At 51.9% G+C, this 22,319-nt stretch overlaps 1 protein-coding gene across 3 annotated transcripts in view; it reads left to right on the forward strand.

The window, feature by feature from the left end:
* The window catches only part of LOC139234971 (fibroblast growth factor receptor 1-like), a 242,364-nt gene that overhangs the window by 88,535 nt on the left and 131,510 nt on the right, over positions 1-22,319 (forward strand). For 2 of the 3 annotated variants that reach the window (XM_070865967.1, XM_070865970.1), the window contains exon 1: positions 21,407-21,792. The exons of the other annotated variant lie outside the window; for it this stretch is intronic. The gene's annotated coding sequence lies outside the window, so the exon portion shown is untranslated. Of the gene's footprint in view, positions 1-21,406; positions 21,793-22,319 lie in introns of those variants that run through there. 3 annotated transcript variants of the gene reach the window in all.

Here is a 22,319-nt window from a genome sequence, read left to right on the forward strand (position 1 = left end):
GGTAATGGTACAAGTAAAGGAATAAAAACAAATTACTGATGAGTGCGGGAAATCTGAAATCAAAGAATGGGGGTTGGGTTATGTTCCAAGCACCGCAGTCTCTGGTTTTGATACCTCTCCTGATATCTGATGCGTTTTTCCATCAAAATCTAAGTCAAACCCTTATTGGCATTGCAGGTCCATAAGGCATTCCCAGGACTGAAGACGAAGTTTGGAGGAGTAGACCATGAGGTAGGTTCAAACTCTCAGTGGCTAGCACTCTTGTCTCAAGTCAGAAGGTCGTGGGTTCAAGTCTCACTCCAGCGACTTGAACACACATTCTTGGCTGACACTCCAGTGCAGTGCCGAGGGAGCGCTGCACTGTCGGAGGTGCCGTCTTTCGGATGAGACGTTAAACCGAGGCCCCGTCTGCCCCCTCGGGCGGGAGTCTGATTACCAATTACCAACCTCGGTGCCAGAGTTCAAAGGGCAGGGCTTCCAATAGACTTTTCCCCCTGTATCCCGACATGCAGTGTGTGTGAATCCATACCTGGCTCGGATCTTGCTCTGGGATTAATACATCCCCTTTTACTCGATGTTCCTGGATCTCCACAAATATATATTTGAAGTTGATTATGAGGCAGTTAACTTTTCAATGGAGTCTGTTGATCAGACTGGCTCTAACTTACAACGATGTTGACATGAAAACCATTTGCATGTCGTTCCTGGATTTGTAGCAAGATGCGAGAGCGCAGCGGGCAGTATAACTCATTGGATCTGAGCATGGTTTCACTGGAGCATGCCGTCCCCCAATTCAGTTAGGTGTCCGTTCCTCATTCTTCACCCCAGTCTCTAAGGGTTGGTTCGTTCTTCCTTTCAGTCTTGTTCTCGTGCCCATTTCTGCCCCGCAACAGCTACTTGCATTTATATAGCGCCTTTAACATTGTAAAACGTCCCATGGTGCTTCACAGCAGCGTTATCAAACAGAATTTGACACCGAGCCGCATCATGAGACATTCGGGCAGTTGACCCAAAGCTTGGCCAAAGAGGTAGGTTTTAAGGAGGAGCGTTAGCGAGGCGGAGTGATTTAGGGTGGAATTCCAGTCGCCAGTGATGGAGCGATTCAACTCGGGGACACTCGAGGCCAGAATTGGGGAGCGCAGAGATCGCTGAGGGTTGCAGGGCTGTGGAGGAGGTTAGAGATAGGGAGGGGCAAGGCTATGGAGGAATTTGTAAACCAGGATGGGAAAGTTTGGAATTCGAGGCGTTGCTTATCTCGGCTGAGGATGTCGAGTCCGTGCTTGGGGTATGGTTCCGTGGGAAAATGCCCTTGCCCAACTGACCCTTGTCCATGTGGGGTTTCCGCAGAGAGTTATTTGGCTGGAGGCGGGTCTCGCAATGTTCCCATCGGAGGTCTACACGAGCGTCACTGGGCGCTGGGGGTAGCAGCCTGGAACCTGGTCCAATGTTTTCCTCCCTCGCCCAGGGAGGGGAGCAGAGGCCATTTGTACCATCCCATCCTGGCCCCGACTGAGATCCGGTTGCCGAGGAGCGGCGACTCGCTGGATGAGTTCCCATGCCCGGCACAACAGCCGGATCGGTTTCCACCTCCCTCCGACTCACCAACCAGTTGCTGCGTAAAAGAAAGAAAGACTTGCATTTATATAGCGCCTTTCACGACCACCAGACATCTCAAAGCACTTTACAGCCAATGAAGTACTTTCTGGAGTGTAGTCAATGTTGTAATGTGGGAATCGTGGCAACCCATTTACGCACAGCAAGCTCCCACAAACAGCAATGTGATAATGACCAGATAACCTGTTTTTGTTATGTTGGTTCAGAGATAAATATTGGCCAGGACACTGTGGGGATAACTCCCCTGTTCTTCAAAATAGTGCCGCGGGATCTTTTACATCCACCTGAGAGAATAGACGGGGCCTCGGTTTAACGTCTCATCCGAAAGACGGCACCTCCAGCTGTTATATATGCAGACTATAAATATACTCTCTGTGTAGTCACTATTTAGTTGCATAAGATGGAGACTTGTTTACCTGATGTACTATCAATAAGGTTTATACTGTGTGTGTATATATACATACTGGCACCATTAGAGGGTGCAACTGGTGGAGGCAGGGGCTGTATAAAAGAGGACCCACCATGCGGGTGCCTCACTCTCTGGAGTTACGAGTAAAGGACCAAGGTCACTACAATTTGAGTACAACACATTGCCTTGCGGAGTGATTCATAAGTACATAATACTGGCAGTGCAGCGCTCCCTCAGCACTGCAGTGGAGTGTCAGCCGAGATTTATATGCTCAGGTTCCTTGAGTGGGAGTTGAACCCACAACCTTCGGACTCCAACACGAGAGTGCTGCCCATTGAGCCACGGTTGACAACACTGATTCAGACTTCGCTGAGCGCAGCTTGGCTTCGGACTCATTTGCTAACCAAACCTGCAGCCCAATGTGCGTCCGGATACTTAATCCCCTGCATCTCGGAGGCGTCGGTCTGCTATTGAACTAAGCAAATGGCCTGGGATGGTCGCTTGAGCGGGTGTGTGACTCCACACGGCAACGGGTGCGAACGCTTCACCCGCACGGTTTGGGCCTCGACGGAGCCGCTGAGGGAGAACGTGTCCTCGCCGTCACTTCCTTCCTTCTGCCCCTTCTCGCGCCCGCGGGGAAATATGTGGCACCCTGTCCACCCTCTTTGCAACCTGCCCGCTCCCCGACCCCAGTTTGGGTTGTGAGGCCACGGGTGCCCGTCGCCCTCCGCTACGTTGCCGAAATGCCCCTCGTCCGGCGGCCAGCCTCGATTTGAGTGTCCGTCGGCTATTTGACCACCAGGGCATCACAAGCCCGATTTAAATCGGTTGGGTAGGACCAGGGGGGGTCACAATTTTAAGCTCTACAGGGTCAGATCTAGGTTAGAGGTCAGGAGGTGGTTCTTTTCCCAGAAAACAGTGGGCCTCTGGGATGGGCTGATGGCCCGTACGGTGGCTGCTGTTTGGCTGAATCCCTTCCAGCGAGAGCTAGATCTGTTTCTGGCTGGGGCGGAGATCAGCTCTTACAGAAGGGTAGGTACTACAGGGAATTCGGGGCCAGAGAGATCTCCTGGACTAGTTTCCATCGCCTAGATGGGCTGAAGAGAAATTTCCCAGATATTTTTTTTTCCCCAAATTGGCCTGAGTTTAAAAAAAAATCTGGTTTATCGCTTGTCCCAGGAGATCACCATGCTTCGGGTGGGGGTGAGGAGTGTGTATGTTGTGTTATGCAAGCTATCGCAGTTGTGTGGGGCAGGCTGAATGGACCAGAGGGCCTTTACCTGTCCGTCATTGTTGGTGCCCTCGATCCTGCCCACGCCTGCTGTAAAGCGCTTCGGGGCGACCCAAGGTTGTGAACGGCGCTATATAAATTAAAGTCTCTCTCAATTGCAGCCTGGGCCTCGCGGGTCTGGAGAGTGGAAGAGCAGCTGGCTGGGAGGATTGTCTCAGTTTCCCCCCCCCCCCCGCCCCCCCACCCCCGATGATGCTGCGAATGTAACCACACACACACTGAAACAGAGAAAGATCCCCGGGGGTTATCCAGGGGGCTCCTGAAAAATCCGTGCCTCCCCTCCCTTTTGATGTGGTCCACGCGCCGCACTATTTGATTACCTCCGGAGAGCAGTGGTGCTAAATGGTCCCCCTCGCCGCCTTCAGTCAGTGCGCAGTCATCCAGGGGCCCGAAAGCTGATCAGTCCCAGCAGCCTGCCGCACGAGTAGCTGGGATCGGTGGGACTTTTCAGAGGACTTCCCGTCGCAGTCCTGACCTTAAGGCTCTGGCGCAAGGGGACCTTTTCAGTGTTGCAACCTTCCGAGCGTCAGGGCCCCGAAATATACAGACCCGCGAGGCCCAGGCGGCAATTGAGAGAGACTTTAATTTATATAGCGCCGTTCACAACCTCGGGTCGCCTCGAAGCGCTTTACAGCAGGCATGGGCAGGATCGAATGCACCAACAACGATGGACAGATAAAGGCCCTCTGGTCCATTCAGCCTCCTCACCCCCACCCGAAGCCTTGTGATCTCCTGGGACAGGCGATCAACCAGGTTTAAAAAAAAAACTCAGGCCAATTTGAGGGAAAGAAAATCTGGGAAATTTCTCTTCAACCCATTCTCCCAGCTCCAGACTGTTTTGGCTTTAGTTCCCTTCCATGAATTTTACCTCCAATGTCCTTTTCTCCCATCGGGGCTTCCATTTTTGGGCAAGCGAACATCGACTTCTGATCTCTCTGCTGGACGCGCTCGGGGATGCCTGCAGGACAGAGATGGACAGTTTCTTAACCGGGACGGGGTTATGGGGAACGGGCAGGGAAGTGGACCCGAGTCCATGATCGGATCAGCCATGGTCGTTTTAAATGGCGGAGGCTCGAGGGGCCTATTTCTTATGTAGGGTTCCTGCTGGTCAATCTCACGCCCCTCCCCCCCCCCCCCCCCCCCAAAGAGAAAGACTTGCGTTTATATAGCGCCTTTCGCGACGACTGGGCGTCTCAAAGCGCTTTACGGCCAATGAAGTACATTTGGAGTGTAGACACTGTTGTAATGTAGGGAAACACGGCAGCCAATTTGCGCACAGCAAGCTCCCACAAACAGCAGTGTGATAATCACCAGATAATCTGTTTTTGTTATGTTGATTGAGGGATAGATATTGGCCCCAGGACACCGGGGATAACTCCCCTGCTCTTCTTCAAAACAGTGCCGCGGGATCTTTTACGCCCAGCTGAGAGAGCAGACGGGGCCTCGGTTTAACGTCTCGCCCGAAAGACGGCACCTCCGATTTAAGATGTATGGCGGGGGTGAAAGGTGCCATATAAGTGCAACTCTTTCTAGACCCCTCATGATTTTGAACACCTCGATCAAATCTCCTCTCAACCTTCTCGGCGCTAAGGAGAACCGCCCCAGCTTCTCCAGTCTAGCCCCACACTTTACCAGACTTTGCAATGATTGCTGCAAAAATATTGTTCCTATTTTGCTTTGGCCCAGTGCTGTGGGGGAACCCGGTCCCAGCCGACTGAGAATGCCGATAGCTCAGGAAGGGCTGGCCCCTCCTCGGGATACTGAAAGGGCTCGGCTGCTGTCACTGAATGTACCGCTGATGGGACACCGTGGTGGTCTGCCAACAATCTGTCGCTCAGCACCCTTTGCTGTTCAGGCATGAATGGGTAAAGGGGAACATTGTATGCATTGTGCAATGGTGTTGCCTCGCACGCTGCAGCCATTGAGCAGAGTAACAAACCTTCCTCTCCCTGTGCCTTCCTCTCCAATTGCAATCTTGTTTGTCTTCAGAAAGCAGGTCACTCGATGCCTGTTCCAACAACACCAACATGCATTTATATAGTGCCTTTAACATAGCAAGACGCTTCACAGGAGCATTAGCAATAAAACCATTTTTTACACCGAGCCACAAAAAGAAATATCAGGACAGGTGACCAAAAGCTTGGAGGTTTTAAGGAGTGTCTTAAAGGAGAAGAGGCGGAGAAGTTTAGAAACATAGAAAATAGGTGCAGGAGTAGGCCATTCGGCCCTTGGAGCCTGCACCACCATTCAATAAGATCATGGCTGATCATGCAACTACAGTGCCCCATTTCTCTCCATTCCCCTTGATCCCTTTAGCTGTAAAGGCCACATCTAACTCCCTTTTGATTATATCTAACGAACTGGCCTCAACAACTTTGTGGTGGAGAATTCCACAGGTTCACAATTCTCTGAGTGAAGAAGTTTCTCCTCATCTCGGTCCTAAATGGCTTACCCCTTATCCTTAGACTGTGTCCCCTGGTTCTGGACTTCCCCAACATCGGGAACGTTCTTCCTGCATCTAACCTAGGGAGGGAGTTCCAGAGCTTAGGGCCCAGGCAGCTGAAGGCACGTCCACCGATGGTGGAGCGATTATAATCAGGGATGCTCAAGAGGCCAGAATTGAAGGAACGCAGAAATCTCGGACGGATGTAGGGCTGGAGAAGATTACAGAGATAGGGAGGGACGAGGCCATTGAGGTATTTGGAAATGAGGATGAGAATTTTGAAATCAAGGCATTGCTTAACCGGAAGCCAATGTAGGTCAGCGAGCACAGGGGTGATGGGTGAGCGGGACTTGGTGCGAGTTAGGACACGGGGCAGTTGAGATTAAAAAAATTCATTCATGGGATGTGGGCGTCACTGGTAAGGCCGGCATTTATTGCCCATCCCTAATTGCCCCTTGAGAAGGTGGTGGTGAGCCGCCGCCTTGAACCGCTGCAGTCCGTGTGGTGAAGGTGCTCCCACAGCGCTGTTAGGGAGGGAGTTCCAGGATTGTGACCCAGCGACGATGAAGGAATGACCGATATATTTCCACGTCCAGATGGTGTGTGACTTGGAGGGGAATGTGGAGGTGATGGTGTTCCCATGCGCCTGCTGCCCTTGACCTTCTAGGCGGTAGAGGTCGTGGGTTTGGGAGGTGCTGTTGAAGAAGCCTTGGTGAGTTGCTGCAGTGCATCTTGTAGATGGTACACACTGCAGCCACGGTGCGCCGGTGGTGGAGGGAGTGAATGTTGAAGGTGGTGGGTGGGGTGCCGATCAAGCGGGCCGCTTTGTCCTGGATGGTGTCGAGCTTCGTGAGTGTTGTTGGAGCTGCACTCATCCAGGTAAGTACGTTTGCTTACAGCGGCCAGACCCAAGTCACCGAGCCCGATTTGTTTCCGACTGGGTCTCCGCAGCTGCCCGCTGAGCCACTCGAGTTTATGCCCGGGAGGGGTTGGTGCTGCCAGCTGCATGCCCGGAACCCATCCCTCCACCTTCTCTCAGCCCAGCGATACTGAGGCGAGGGTGCTTTAATTCTATCCGAGGCCTTGCCCTGAGGAGGGGACGGAAAATGGGCCAGAGCCCCCCCCCGCTCCCTGCGTCAGCATCTCTTGTGCATGTGTCACGAACTGTTGCACGGGGGGTCTTTTGGTCCAATTTTAACCCTGTACATTGCAGACCGTTATCACAGTGACCGCTCTTCAAAAGTGTTTCATTGGCTGTAAGGTACTTTGGGAAGACCTGAGGGTCATGTAAGGCGCGATTATAAATGCAAGCAATGTTGCTGTTGAGCCTCGCAGATCTCTGGAGGTCCCATGCAGGCTGCTCAGTGGCTTTTAAATGGAAAAAGCGCGCAGACGCAAAAGTTTGAAGGGGCCACGCAGGAACATTGAATGCAAGTCCGTTCGTTTTTTCATGTTCAGCTCACAGACGGAAGGGACTGTAGGTCATGTGCTGCATCCCGCAGAGAGGTGACTTCAGTGTGTCTGTCTGTCTGGTTGCTTTGACAACAGTGCCATGCAGAGAGTTTCCAGATGCACGGTTTCCAGGAAGTGTAACATAATCTTTAGGTCAGTATATAAAAAAAACACACACACACACGTACACACGTGTACACACACACACACACGTGTATACACACACACACACACGTACACAAACATATGCGCGCACACACACACGTACACAAACATATGCGCACACACACACACGTACACACACACACGTACACAAACATGCGCGCACACGTATACACACACGTGTACACACACACACGTACACAAACATATGTGCACACACACCACTCACACTCACACACTACATACACATACACACCATATACACACACCACACACATTCACACCCCATTCGCACTCTCACTCCGCTCACACACTCACCCCATGCGCACTCTCTCACTTACACACTCACACACACTCACACACCCCATGCGCGCACACACACATTAATGGGAGGTGTGTCTGAGTTTTAATTCGGTACATTGTCAGATTTTCCCCCAGCGAGCCCCCGGATCCACAGCGATTGCAGGTCTGTAGCTGGGGTGTAAATGGGGTTCTGCAGAATGAAACATCTGGTACCAGCTAGTCGCCGGTAATGAGGAATTGTGCATTTGTTTATCGCATGAATGTTCTTTGTCCGTGCCCCCCACTCTGCCCTCTGTTATTTTAATTTAAACACATTTTTCTGGCTGTGTTTGTGAATTCATTCACCCACTCTGCCCTCCCAGGAGTGCTGAAGCCCTTGCCTGTCTGATTGCCTCGGTCGTTTAAGCTGCTTATTTAAAGTGCACAGCTTCACTTACCTGTGCAGCAGTCTTGCTCCCTCTTTCTCCCTTCCCCGCCTCATTCTTGCACAGCTGCCCTCCAGTCCTTCCTTAAGAAAGAAAGACTTGCATTTATATAGCGCCTTTCACGACCACCGGAAATCTCCAAGCACTTTACAGCCAATTAAGTACTTTTGGAGGGTCGTCGCTGTTGTAATGTGGAAAGCCCATTTTCGCACAGCAAGCTCCCACAACCAGCAATGCGATAATGACCAGATAATCTGTTTTTGTGATGTTGGTTCAGGGATAAATATTGGCCCCAGGACACCGGGGATAACTCCCCCGCTCTTCTTCGAAATAGTGCCATGGGATCTTTTACGTCCACCTGAGAGAGCAGGCGGGGCCTCGGTTTAACGTCTCATCCAAAAGACAGCACCTCCGACAGTGCAGCACTCCCTCAGCACTGCACTGGGAGTGTCGGCCTGGATTTATGTGCTCAAGGCCCTGGATTTACAAGGATGTTGCCTGGACTGGAGAATTTTAGCGATGAGGAAAGAGTGGATAGACTGGGGTTGTTTTCTTTAGAACAGAGGAGACTGAGGGGAGATCTAATTGAGGTGTATAAAATTATGAGGGGCCTGGATAGATAGAGTGGATAGGAAGGACCTATTTGCCTTAGCAGAGGGGTCAACAACCAGGGGGCATAGATTTAAAGTAATTGGTACAGGTTTAGAAGGGAGTTGAGAACTTTGTTCACCTAGAGGATGGTGAGGGTCTGGAACTCACGGCCTGAAAGGGTGGTAGAGGCAGAAACCCTCACCACATTTTTAAAAGTACTTGGATGTGCACCTGAAGTGCCGTAACCTACAGGGCTACGGACCGAGAGCTGGAAAGTAGGATTAGGCTGGATAGCTCTTGGCTGGCCGGCACGGACTCGATGGGCCGAATGGCCTCCTTCCATGCTCTGATCTCGGGGTGGTCTTGCCGCTGGTTCAGCTTCAGGTGGAACTAGACGGCACGCAACAAGCTTTCGACTGCACAGCTGCTGGAACTGTCCCGGCCGCACCGTGTTGGAGATGTACAACCCCTCCCTCTCCCCCCCCCCTCCCTGCCCCTGCCAATCGGGACCCTCCCGGTCCGTCCGGGTCCTCGCGCGGACACGCTGCGGGATCTGGTGGCGCAGTCAGGGTTTGGGTGTCACGGTGAGGCTTACCTTTCGATCGGGCAGTCCGGCTCCCGGTTCCATTTGACAGAGAGTGCGATGCGCAGGGCTGCAATACCAACCCATCCCGGGTTGCTGAGTCCAGCCCTGGCAATCGGGGCCACCGATGCATCTCGCCAGCCTGCAGCTTCGTGGCGTGTGTTCTCTTGTAAGCAGCCATTTAATGAGGAATCTGTTCCGAGAGTCTAATGTTCCACGTCAAGCCGGAACCCCGAGCCTTCCTTTTGAATTCTCAGTCATGACTTGTTGTTGGTTTGATACTTTAATGTATTTGCTTCGTGGGTTCTTCGCTTAAGAATTCATAGCAACACATTGCTATTAAGAACTAGTTGGTTTATTAGCAAAGGTTTAACAATCACGCTACACATTACCGGTTCATCCACCAGGCTCACAACCACCTGCCCCATCGTGGATCCCCCGAACCCAACTGGCTGGGGTTTTATTGAGCCTTGTGAAGGTCACGTGACTGGCTAAGCCACGCCCAACTCAACAGCTCGACAACTATTTTGTTGCAAACATTACCCAACAAGTGGCCCCTGATTGAAGGGGGGTTGGGGGCGGGGGGGGGGGGGGCACACTAAAACCGACACATTAAACAAATTAAACTTTTGCCAGTAAACTTAAATCAAATTAAAATTTAATTGCCGGGGGTCCCTCCGGTGCCCACCTCTCGCGGAAGGCCGCGAGCGTACCGGTGGACACCGCGTGCTCCATCTCCAGGGACACCCTGGTGCGAACGTAGCCACGGAATAGAGGCAGGCAGTCGGGCTGAACGATCCCCTCGACCACCCGCTGCCTGGACCGGTTGATGGCCGCCCTAACAGCTCTCCAAACCTGTGAGCATACTCCACAGGTGCATACGTTATAGATATTAATCTCAAAAATTGCTTTCCCCACCACCACGCCCGCTGCATAAGCCATAAGCTTAAGCGCCAAGTCGTTGAGACACATGGACCAGGAGATGCCAGGTTTCAGCTGGTCTCGCTGGGCTGGCAGTGACGGTGTGGCCATTGCCCTCGGCTGCGTCCAGGTGAAGGAGAGGAAGATCGGTGAGCGGGTTTCCCGCCGGAGGTCTGAATCGGCTGTCGGAATCGGCTGTCGTGCTGCCCACGGTCGAATGGCCGAAACACGACGAGTGAACGCGAAGAATGTCTGCTGTGGGGTGAGGCCCGGGACTGCGACTGCCGGGCTGAGGAACCGCCGTCCCTCCCTTCCCGCCTTCAGGATGGGAATCGTCATGGTGACCAGACCGGGCCTACGCAGTTCTGCACGCCTGAGCCTCATTCCCCAGGGAGCCTGTGACCCAGTCACTCCAAGTGACTGCTCTGATGGGCTACCACAATCAGCGATTGGCGGATCAGACCGAGGGACCAGCTCAAACGCCGGGTTGATTGCTTCATTTTAAAAAAATAGAGTAAGTTCAGGAAAAATAGTTCTGAAAAATCATTAAAAAAAAAACATACTTTCCATGCCCTTGTTACCTCTAAAGGTGACTATTTCCAATGCACTGCTAGCCGGCCACCCACATTCTCCTCTACATAAACTTGAGGCCATCCAAAATTCGGCTGCCCCGTGTCCTAACTCGCACCAAGTCCCGCTCACCCATCATCCCCTGTGCTCGCTGACCTACACTGGCTCCCGATTAAGCAACGCCTCATTTTCAAAATTCTCATCCTTGTTTTCAAATCCCTCCATAGCCTCGCCCCTCCCTATCTCTGTAATCTCCTCCAGCCCCACAACCCCCCGAGATCTCTGCGCTCCTCTAATTGTGCCCACTTGAAAATCCCTGATTATAATCGCTCAACAATCGGTGGCCGTGCCTTCTGTTGCCTGGGCCCCAAGCTCTTGGAACTCCCTCCCTAAACCTCTCCGTGTCTCTACCTCTCTTCCTTCCTTTAAGTCGTTCCTTAAAACCTACCTCTTTGACCAAGCTTTTGGTCATAAAAAAGAGGAAGAAAGACTTGGATTTATATAGCGCCGTTCATGACCACCGGATGTCTCAAAACGCTTTACAGCCAATGAAGTACTTTTTCCAAGTGTTGTCACAGTTGTAATGTCATCTGCCCTAATTTGTCCTTATGTGGCTCGGTGTCAAATGTTGCTTGATAGCGTTCCGGTGAAGCGCCTTGGGGACCTTTTACTACGTTAAAGGTGCTATATAAATGCAAGTTGTTGCTGGGGGGGGTGGCTCTCTTCCTAAGTGTTGTTTTTGTCTAACTCTCAAGGGGTCTCCCAGTGGCATGAGCTGATGAGAGGAGAAAGCAGCTGAGCCAGACGGAGCAGGATCAATACCTGGTCTGCGCTGGGTTAGCTGATCCCATCCATGGCATCAGTAGAGGTGCTAGTCAGGCTGAGAAACCCTAGTTTAGTTGGGGAGGGGAGGGGAGAGGCGGGGGAGGAATTGTCCAGGGTTCCTGACCCGATCAATATGTGGGAAAACCAACTTAAAAGCATATGTACTGTATGTGGGGAAGGATTGTGCTCATCTGTGATGCCACTGCAGTTGAATAGTTCACTGATGGTGTCTGGGCCATGTAAGGGAGAAAATTGTCAGGAAAAGGAGCGGGGTGAACCAAATGCTCACGTGATCTCAATCTCGTTCTCGCTCCCTCTTTCTCAATCTCGCTCGCTCTCTCTTAATCTCGCTCGCTCTCTCTTAATCTCGCTCGCTCTCTCTTAATCTCGCTCGCTCTCTCCTAATGTCACAGAGCGAAGCACCTCACTTGCTGACTAAATCCAAGTCTGTCTTTTAAAGAAAGAAGAAAAGACAGACTTGCATTTATATAGCACCTTTCACGATCACCGGACATCAGAAAGCGCTTTACAGCCCCTAAAGTACTTTTGGAGTGTAGTCACTGGGGGGGGGAGAGAGAGCACGGTGGGGTTGGGAAGAGAGAAAGCACGGTGAGGGGGGGGGGGGGGGGGGGAAGAGCACGGTGGGGTGGGGTGGGGGGGGGAAGAGCACGGTGGGGTGGGGTGGGGGGGGGAAGAGCACGGTGGGGTGGTGGGAGGGGGGAGGAAAGAGAGAGCACGGGGTGGGGGGGGAAGAGAGAGAGAGCGCACCGGGGGGGAGGGGGAAAAGAGAGAGAGAGCATGGTGGGGGGGGGGGGGAGGGAGGAGAGAGAGCACGGTGGGGGGGGGGGGAAGGAGAGAGAGCACGGGGGGGGGGAAAGAGAGAGAGAGAGAGAAAGAGAGCACGGGGGGGGAGGAAGGAGAGAGAGCGAGAGAGAGCACGGTTGGGGGGGGAGGAGAAAGAGAGAGAGCACGGTGGGGGGGGAGGAGAGAGAGCGAGAGTGAGCACGGTGGAGGGGGGAGGAGAAAGAGAGAGAGAGAGAGAGAGCACGGTGGGGTGGGGGGGGGGGGAGGAGGAGAGAGAGAGCACGGGGGGGGGGGAAGAGCACAGTGGGGTGGGGGGGGGAGGAGAGAGAGAGAGCACGGGGGGGGGAGGAGAAAGAGAGAGCACGGGGGGAGGAAAAGAGAGAGTACGGGGGGGGGGAAGAGAGAGTACGGGGGGGGGAAGAGAGAGCACGGGGGGTGGGAAGAGAGAGCACCGGGGGAGGGAGGAGAGAGAGCACGGGGCGGGGAGGTGGGTGGAGGGAAGAGAGAGCACGGGGGGGGGGGGAGGGAGGAGAGAGAGCACGGTGGGGTGGTGGGTGGTGGGAGGGAGAGAGAGCGTGGTGGAGGGGAGGGAGAGAGAGCACGGTGGGGGGGGGGGGAAGAGAGAGAGCACGGGGAGGGGGTGGGGGGGAAGAGAGAGCACGGTGGGATGGGCGGGGGGGAGAGAGAACGGGTGGGGGGGAGAGAGAGAGAGGCACAGGTTGACGGGAATCGGAGGGGGGAGAGAGGGAATTAGGGGAAGATGGATCATGTTTTTCCAACCCTCGGTGTGTTCAAGCTCAATGTGTGTGTTACAAGGGACATTGTTGGGGTGGATGAAATCCAGAAGTCACGACACTCACCATTCACTTCATACCCAATAAACCTGTTAACAATCCGCACACAATGCCCCATCTATGGTCGGGGGCGGAGGGGGGAGTGCCACTTGCACTTGGGTAATGTTCTTTGGCTGTGGGAGGCAGCACTTACGCTGGAACTTGGTGGCTTTTGGGGAGATCTATCCTCTCTCTGGCTTCTGAGGTCAAAATGGATCGAATTACAAATTGGAAAGTCAATCAGAACTTGGGCTGGGAGGTTCCAGTTACACATTGCAGAGGAACTTCAGGGTGTGGCTTATCCTCCCACGGGACCAATTCGCAATAGGTCATGTGAAAATGGAGAGCCAATCAGAGAAACAGCTGCCTTTCAGTTAGTACAAATAAACGCAATCATAAATATTGGCCAGGACACCGGGGGAAACACTTCTTTGAAATACTGCAGTGGGATCTTTTACATCCACCCGAGAGGGCAGACGGGGGCCTCATGCAAAAGACAGCAGTGCAGCACTCCCTCGGCACTGCGCTGGAGTGGCTTGATTTATGTGCTCGAGTACCTGGAGTGGGACTTGAACCCACAACCTTCTAACTCCGAGGCGAGGGTGCTGCCCACTGAGCCACGGATAACACTAAAAGCGTCGATGGTGGAGAGGAGGAGGAGGAGGAGGGGGAGGGAAGAAAAGATTAAATTGCAACCCAAACCAACTTGATTCCTTAATTGCCGCACAACCTTGCCAGCCGCGGGGGCAGGAATGAACTGTCAATCATCTGCCCGCCTGGCTGGCCATCACAATGAGCCCCTGGCACTGAATAGGCAGCACCTACTCTCACTGAATAAAGCTCAGGGCCACAAAGTAACGCCTGGAGATCCACTTTCGTTGTGGAAAGCTGTGGTCTTTGTTACTGGTGTTGTTTTGGGGGGGGGATTTCACGCAGTGAGCACCAGCGCAGGAACTGTGCCAAGCACGTCTGTTCAGCCTCTAGTTGTTTCTGTCTTTGCGGGGCCTCGGTAATTGAAAAGCGAGCTGCACAGCGTTGCTTTTGAATAGAAAATATATATCTTTTTTTTTTCCCCCAAGAGTTTGAACTTAATGGTAAATAAGGAAATGAGAAATCCTGGGCGAATTGAGTTAAGGAGATGCCTGTATAGCCTGAAGACGTTTGTGGGCATGAATGGAGTGGTGGGGGGGACCAGCTGAAGAAGAAAAGACAATCTCTGTGGGGGTAAAATATGTTTGAATGGGGCTTTGCTAACCCTTTATCCAGCTGATTTCCTTCAGCTATTGTTCGTGGTTTAGGAAAGCAATCTGTTGGAGGCCCCCGGAACAGTCTCTTTCTCCCCCGCCCCCCCCACCCCGTCCCACTCCTGCTCCAACCCTTTGCACGTCGCTGCTTGGTTCATTGATGGGGTTATTAGCCTGTACACACTCACACCAAGCACCACGGAGGCCCAATCTGATCAGCGGCTTCTCCATGCAGGGGAGTGGGAATAAATCTGTGAGGCAGTTCGACACCATGAGGGTCCGCTCACTCGCCTCAGTCACACTCACCTCACTCTCGCACTCACCTCACTCACTCACTCACTCACTCTCGGAAGCACCGTGGGCTGATTGCTGGCCTTCAGCCACTTTTGATTTCACTTTAAGCGACTTATGGGTGCGAATTTTCATTGCAGCCAGGCCCCCGAGGCTGGATGGCATCTCGTTCGCTGCACGGTACCTTTTGAAGGCGGGGGAGGGAGGGGTTGATAGATTGGGCAAGTCCCTGGGGCATTTAAAAAGAAGGACAATGGGTTTTTGATCCCTGTGAAATAGAGGACAGAGGTTGGGGTGATCTTGGACCTGGCCTTGAGGCGGCGTAGGTTAAACAGCTTCCCACTGGTTCTGTAGTTTAGTTCCACTCCAGCGGGGAGCTTGTTGATTGTGAGGTGGAGCATGGCAGCGAGGCAGATTGAGAAGAGGGTTGGGGCGATGACGCAGCCCTGTTTGACCCCAGTCCGGACATGGATTGGGTCTGTAATGGATCCGTTGGTAAAGATCACGGCCTGCATGTCGTCGTGGAGCAGGCAAAGGATGTTGACAAATTTTTGGGGGCATCCGAAATGGAGGAGGACACTTCATAGACCCTCGCGGTTGACAGTGTCAAAGGCCTTTGTAAGGTCGAAAAAGGCCATGTATAAGAGCTGGCGCTGCTCCTTGCAATTTCCCTGCAGCTGTCGTGCTGCAAAGATCATGTCCGTTGTGCCCCGTAGGGGACGAACTTCGCACCATGACTCCGGGAGGAGCTCCTCGGCCACAGGGAGAAGTCGATTGAGGAGGACTCTAGCGACAACCTTCCCAGTGACTGATAGCAGTTGCTGCAGTCGGACTTGTCCCCTTTTTTTTTAAAGATGGTCACAATCACTGCATCTCTCAGATCTCCTGGCATGCTCTCCTCCCTCCAGATGAGAGGGATGAGGTCATGTATCCGTGCCAACAGTGCCTCTCTGTCATACTTCAGTGCCTCAGCAGGGATTCCATCCCCTCCCGTAGCCTTGTTGTTCTTGAGCTGTTTTCCTACTTCGTGCAGTGTTGGGATTTCACTGAGGTGGTGGCAGGTAGCATGCTGCAGGACAGAGTCGAGAACACTCGAATCAAAGGCAGAGTCTCGATTGAGGAGATCTTTGAAGTGCTCCTTCCAGCGGGCCCTGACTGCCTCGATGTCCTTGATGAGAGTTTCCCCGTTCTTGGCAGACTTATTTACTGAGACGTACGGAAGCATGGGCCTTATGTTAAACATCCGTAAGACAAAGGTCCTCCACCAGCCTGTCCTCGCTGCACAGCACTGCCCCCCAGTCATCAAGATCCACGGCGCGGCCCTGGACAACGTGGACCATTTCCCATATCTCGGGAGCCTCTTATCAACAAAAGCAGACATTGATGAGGAGATTCAACACCGCCTCCAGTGCGCCAGTGCAGCATTCGGCCGCCTGAGGAAAAGAGTGTTCGAAGACCAGGCCCACAAATCTACCACCAAGCTCATGGTCTACAGGGCTGTAGTAATATCCGCCCTCCTGAATAGCTCAGAGACATGGACCATGTACAGACGACACCTCAAGTCGCTGGAGATATATCACCAACGATGTCTCCAAGATCCTACAAATCCCCTCGGAGGACAGACTCACCAACATTAGCGACCTCGTCCAGGCCAACATCCCCAGCATTGAAGCACTGACCACACTTGATCAGCTCCGCTGGGCAGGCCACATAGTTTGCGTGCCAGACATGAGACTCCCAAAGCAAGTGCTCTTTGTGGAGCTCCTTCACGGCAAACGTGCCAAAGGTGAGCAGAGGAAACATTACAAGGACACCCTCAAAGCCTCCTTGACAAAGTGCAACATCCCCACCGACACCTGGGAGTTCCTGGCCAAAGACCGCCCTAAGTGGAGGAAGAGCATCCAGGAGGGCGCTGAGCACCTCGAGTCTCGTCACTGAGAGCGTGCAAAAATCAAGCGCAGGCAGCGGAAAGAGCATGCGGCAAACCAGATTCCCCAACCACCCTTTCCCTCAACGACTATCTGTCCCACCTGTGACAGAGTTTGTGCTTCTTGTATTGGACTGTTCAGCCACCTAAGAACTCCCTTCAGGAGTAGAAGCAAGTCTTCCTCGATTCCGAGGGACTGCCTATGATGATGAGTGGAGGACAACAACAACAACTTGTATTTATATAGCGCCTTTTAATGTAGCAAAACGTCCCAAGGCGCTTCACAGGAGCGTTGACGTCAAACAAACTTACAGGAATGGTTCCAGGGATGAGGGACTTCAGTGACGTGGATAGACTGGAGAAGCTGGGGTTGTTCTCCTTGGAGCAGAGAAGTTGGAGAGGAGATTTGATCGAGGTGTTCAAAATCATGAGATGTCTGGACAGAGTAAATAGAGAGAAACTGTTCCCATTGGCAGAAGGGTCGAGAACCAGAGGACACAGATTTAAGGTGATTGGCTGAAGAACCAAAGGCGACATGAGGGGAAATCTATTTTACGCAGCGAGTGGTTAGGATCTGGAATGTGCTGCCTGTGAGAGTATTGGATAAGCACCTGAAGGGAAAATGTGCAGGGCTACGGGGAAAGGGTGGGGGAGTGGGACTGGCTGAAGTGCTCTTGCAGAGAGTCGAGACGGGCTCCTTCCGTGCTGTAACCATTCTCTGATTCTATGAAAATTTGGCACGTGCCACATAAGCTATTAGGGCAATCAAAGAGGTAGATTTGAAGGAGCGTCTTAAAGGAGGATAGAGAGGCGGAGAGGTTCAGGGAGAGAGTTTCAGAGCTTAGGGCCCAAGCAGCTGAGGGCACGGCCACCGATGGTGGAGTGATTAAATCAGGGATGCTCAAGAGGCCAGAATTGGAGGAGCGCAGAGGGTTGTGGGGCTGGTGGAGATTAGAGATAGGGAGGGGGCAAGGCCACGGAAGGATTGGAAAACAAGGATGAGAATTTTAAATTCGAGGCGTTGCTTAACCGGGATAGAGTTCGAGTCCGGCCGTTCAGGGGTGACACGAACATACGAACAGTGACGGACAGGTCTGGACCCTCTGGTTCATTGAGTCTGTCCCACACAATTGCAATACCTTGTGTATCACAACTTATACATTCCACCCCACCCCAAACCATGTGATCTCCTGGGAGCGGCAAAAAAAAAACAGATTTAAAAACCCAGACCAATTTGGGGCAGAAAATTCCTCTCCGACCCATCTAGGCGTTTCTTCACAAAGGGTAGTGGAAATCTGGAACTCACTCCCCCGCGACCCACTCACTGTTTCTCTCCCCCCCCCCCCCCCCCCAGAAAGCTGGTGAGGCTGGGGGTCAATTAAAAATGTCAAAACCGTAATAGATGGATTTTTATTGGCTAAGAATATTGAAGGATATGGACCTAAGGAAATGGGACCAAGGCGGGTTGATGGAGTTCAGGTACAGATAAGCCATGATCTAATTGAATGGCGGAAACCCCTAAATGCAATTTTTAATTACACATTTAGCTGCCAATCTGGGCAACACAATTGAGGGCAAGTTCGGCAGATGTTGGTTGCACTAATTTGACTGTTGTAATCCCAAGGATTAATTTCCAGAATTTGGCAGCTCGGTATCGTGTATGGTTTTATATTAAAATTGATCATTTTATGCAAGTTGTTCTGGTAAATCTTAAACAGTACCTTCTGTCGCTTTGCCTGGCAGGCTGGTAAGTCAGTTTGCCCCACCATCCTGCCACCCACAAGGGGGGCACTACCAGGCCTCACGCTCTCCAACTGTGCCCCCGGGAGATGGCACAGCAGATAGGTCCTCTATGGACAAGAAGCCTACAGGGTGCAGGGCAACCCTAGTTTTGAAGAGGAGTCATTGGTTGGGTTGTGGGGAAAAAGCCGGGTGTGGGAATAAATCAGCATAGGCCGAATGGCCTCCTTCTGTGCTGTAAGATTCGATGATTCTGCTTGCTGCCCCTTGTCGGATTTGAATGGTTGTTGGGCACAGCCCCTGAGCCACCCAGCATTGAACACTGCCACTTTATTGCCGCCCTCATTATAGCAGCAGGCGAGGAGCTCCAATAACTGGGTGCCTGAGATGGACCCGGCCATACACCAGCCGCTGCCTGGCTGGCAACCAAGCAATTAATGATAACCTGAGCGGCTGCCCCACTCAAGTGGAAATAACACGCCACAAAATGGTCAGGCAAACAGAGGTAGAAATTGGATTAGGCCAGTCCACACAGTGACATCTGGTGTGGATTATTGTGTCAACAGTGAAGCTGTTTTGCAGAGGAAGGCCAGGGAATTATGCTATTATAGCATCGGCTGTTGCAAGAGCTGTACTCTGGCCTCACCTTCCCCCCCCCCGCCCCCCCTGCCCCGGTCACCTATTGGAGGGAGGTGAGGGCCGGAGATGCAAGTAATGTTTCCCTCACAGCTGCGCAAACGCGCATGCCCAGTGATCGGCACAGGCCGCTCACAAGCTTTAACATTTAAAATACGCAGAAAGTTAGAGGAAAATTTAAACAAAAGACTTGCATTTATATAGCGCCTTTCAGGACGCCCCGGAGCGCTTTACAGCCAACGAAGTACTTTTTTGAAATATAGCCACTGTTGTAATGTAGGAAATGCAGCAGCCAATTTGTGCACAGCAAGCTCCCACAAACAGCAATGTGATAATGACCAGGTAAACTGTTTTTGTAGTGACACTGGTTGAAGGCTAACTATTGACCAGGAGAATTTCCCTGCACCTCAAAATGCCATGGGATCTTTTACGTCCACCTGAGGGGGCAGACGGGCCCTCATAATGTCTCATCCAAAAGACAGCACCTCCGACAGTGCTGCGTTCCCTCAGCATTGCACTGGGAGTATCAGCCTAGATTTTGTGTTAAAGTCTCTGGAGTGGGACTTGAACCCACAACCTTCTGACTCAGAGGGCGAGTGTGCTGCAAACAGAGAATGGAAGACCACTCTAAGCGCGGGAATTACTCTTCATGGGACGCTCACCAACCAACTGGGCACAGAAATCAAGGCTAAAAAAGAGGTGACTTGCAGCCAGAAGTTCTCTGTCCCTGGAGTATTGTGTCCAATTCTAGACATCGCACTTTAGGAAGGATGTGAAGGCCTTAGCGAGAGTGCAGAAAAGATTTACGAGAATGGTTCCAGGGATGAGGGACTTCAATTACGTGGATAGACTGGAGAAGCCGGGGTTGTTCTCCTTGGAGCAGAGAAGGTTGAGAGGAGGTTTGATCGAGGGGTTCAAAATCATGGGTCTGGGCAGAGTAGATCGAGAGAAACTGTTCCCATTGGTGGAAGGGTCAAGAACCAGAGGACACAGATTTAAGGTGATTGGCAGAAGAACCAAAGGCGACAGGAGGGAAAAGTTTATGCAGCGAGTGGTTAGGATCTGGAATGCGCTGCCTGAGAGGGTGGTGGAGGCAGAACTCAATCGTGGCTTTCAAAAGGGAGTTGGATAAGTTCCTGAAGGAAACAAATTGCAGGGCTACGGGGAAAGAGCGGAGGAGTGGGACTGGCTGAGGTGCTCTTGCAGAGAGCCGGCACAGGCTCGACGGGCCGAATGGCTGCCTCCTGTGTTGTAACCGTTCTGTGATTCTGAATGGCAAGCTGCCTGTTTGTAGATGAGGTTTCAGTGTTTGGATTAAGTCTGTGTTAAGGGTGCTTTTATAAATTCTCACAGGGCTCGACAGGGTAGATGCAGGGAGGTTGTTTCCCCCGGGCTGGGGAGTCTAGAACCAGGGGTCACAGTCTCAGAATAAGGGGTCAGCCATTTAGGACTGAGATGGGAAATTTCTTCACTCGGGGGGTGGGGGGTGAGGTGAATCTTTGGAATTCTCTACCCCAGAGGGCTGTGGAGGCTCAGTCTTTGAGTATATTCAAGACAGAGATCCTAAATCTGATGTCCTTATCTTTTCAATTGGCTGTGGGTGTGTGAGGTGGATGGGTACTGCAGAGCCCAGCATCCAGCAATCCCCCCAAGCTGTGTAGTCAGTTTGTGAATGCCTTTGGAGGGGGCGGGGAGATTGAATGGTAGAGAGATCACAGTGAGTGAAGAGGACAGCGCACACATGCACAGGGGACTGAGCTTGCAGTACACCATCACCGGCACTTTAACAAAGAACAAACCAACCCAGGGGGTGCAAAAGGACCCACAGAAGATAAGAGAGGATTTAAAAAAAAAAGATTTCCCCCACTTTTTTTTAATAAGAACTTTCAACAAATCTACCCCGCGTGGACGTTTTGCAAATGCACTTTTGGCGTGGCATCTGATCAAGATTGTGTGCAAAAGTAGGGAAGAAGTTTTTTTTCTCTCCGGCAGGAGGAGGAGAAAGCGGTGTGCAGCATTTTTCGCGTGTGTGTGTGTGTGTGTGTTTTATAATCTGCACAGGAGATGCTCGGGAGTGTGTGAGCGGCGGGGTAGCGAACTCTTCAGAAAGGGGGAAAATTGTGTTTTTGACTTCTGGGCGAAGAGAATTGAGGGGGGGGAAGCGGCGTGTTGTCGGGGGGAGGAAAGCAAACGAGAGAGAAACAAAGAAGGAGCAAGCGAGAGAAAGGAAAAGCAATCCTGGAGCAGAAAATGTGAAGTCGCTGGCTATTTAATTGCACATTGCTTGGATATCTGCTGTGTGAGTGTGCTTGAACTGTTTGCAGAGCTGCGGGGAGTTTTAAAGCAGGAACAGAAACACAAGGGAGGGAGGGGGGGCTTCATCTATGTTGGGTTCACCCCCTTTTTTAAAAAAAAAACTTGTGGCAAGAAACTGATTGATTGCGAATTGTGCTTCTCGGATCTCCTGCAGCCCCAGCATCACTTGCCTCTTTCCTCTTGTTTTAACGAGGGTGGGTTTTAGAGTGAGAGCAGGAGGGGGAGAGAGAGAGAGAGAGAGAGGAAAGTCTACAGTCTGTGGGGCCCCCCCACCCACCAACCCCCAGAGCAAGGAAGGAAGGACCTTTCCCGAGAGAGAGAGACATACTCGGAGATTGAAAGCTTACCCTACTTTTGCTACACGAGGTGGTTGAAACTGACCAGGGGATTTCTGTGACCACACCGCTGACAGGTAATTAACAAACTGGGCTCTTCCACCAAGTTCGGCTTCACAATTATTTTTTTTAATGTTCCTTTTTTAACGTATTTAACTTTCCCCCTTCTCTCTCTCCCCTCCTCTCTTCCTTTCATCTTCAGTCTGAGCGGGAGCAGAGAGATTGGCTAGATTTTACTTGCTTGAACCAAACCCAACTCTCAAATTTCCCCCCCAAACTTTTTTTTTCTGCCTTTTTAAAAAAAATATTTTTAAGAAAATCCAATCCTCCTGCTTACTTTCACATACATTTTTCTTTTGGTTGCTTAAGTATTTTAATGAAAGGTTTGAGATGGAAATGCGTTTCGACACGTAAAGTGAATTAAATGACAATTGTGTTCTCTGCCTCTCTGATTTTCAACATGAGAAATGTTGCGGCGCAGAAGTGCATTAAGAGTGTGTGTGACAGCTGTGCAGTTGTAATGCACGTTTTTCACAGTGGTGGGCCCCACCAAATGTGATTTAAAACGGCACTGTATTCCTCTGGGGGCGCCAATTACGTTAAT

This window comes from Pristiophorus japonicus, chromosome 22 (assembly GCF_044704955.1).
Source record: "Pristiophorus japonicus isolate sPriJap1 chromosome 22, sPriJap1.hap1, whole genome shotgun sequence".
In the NCBI taxonomy this organism is placed as follows: domain Eukaryota; kingdom Metazoa; phylum Chordata; class Chondrichthyes; family Pristiophoridae; genus Pristiophorus; species Pristiophorus japonicus.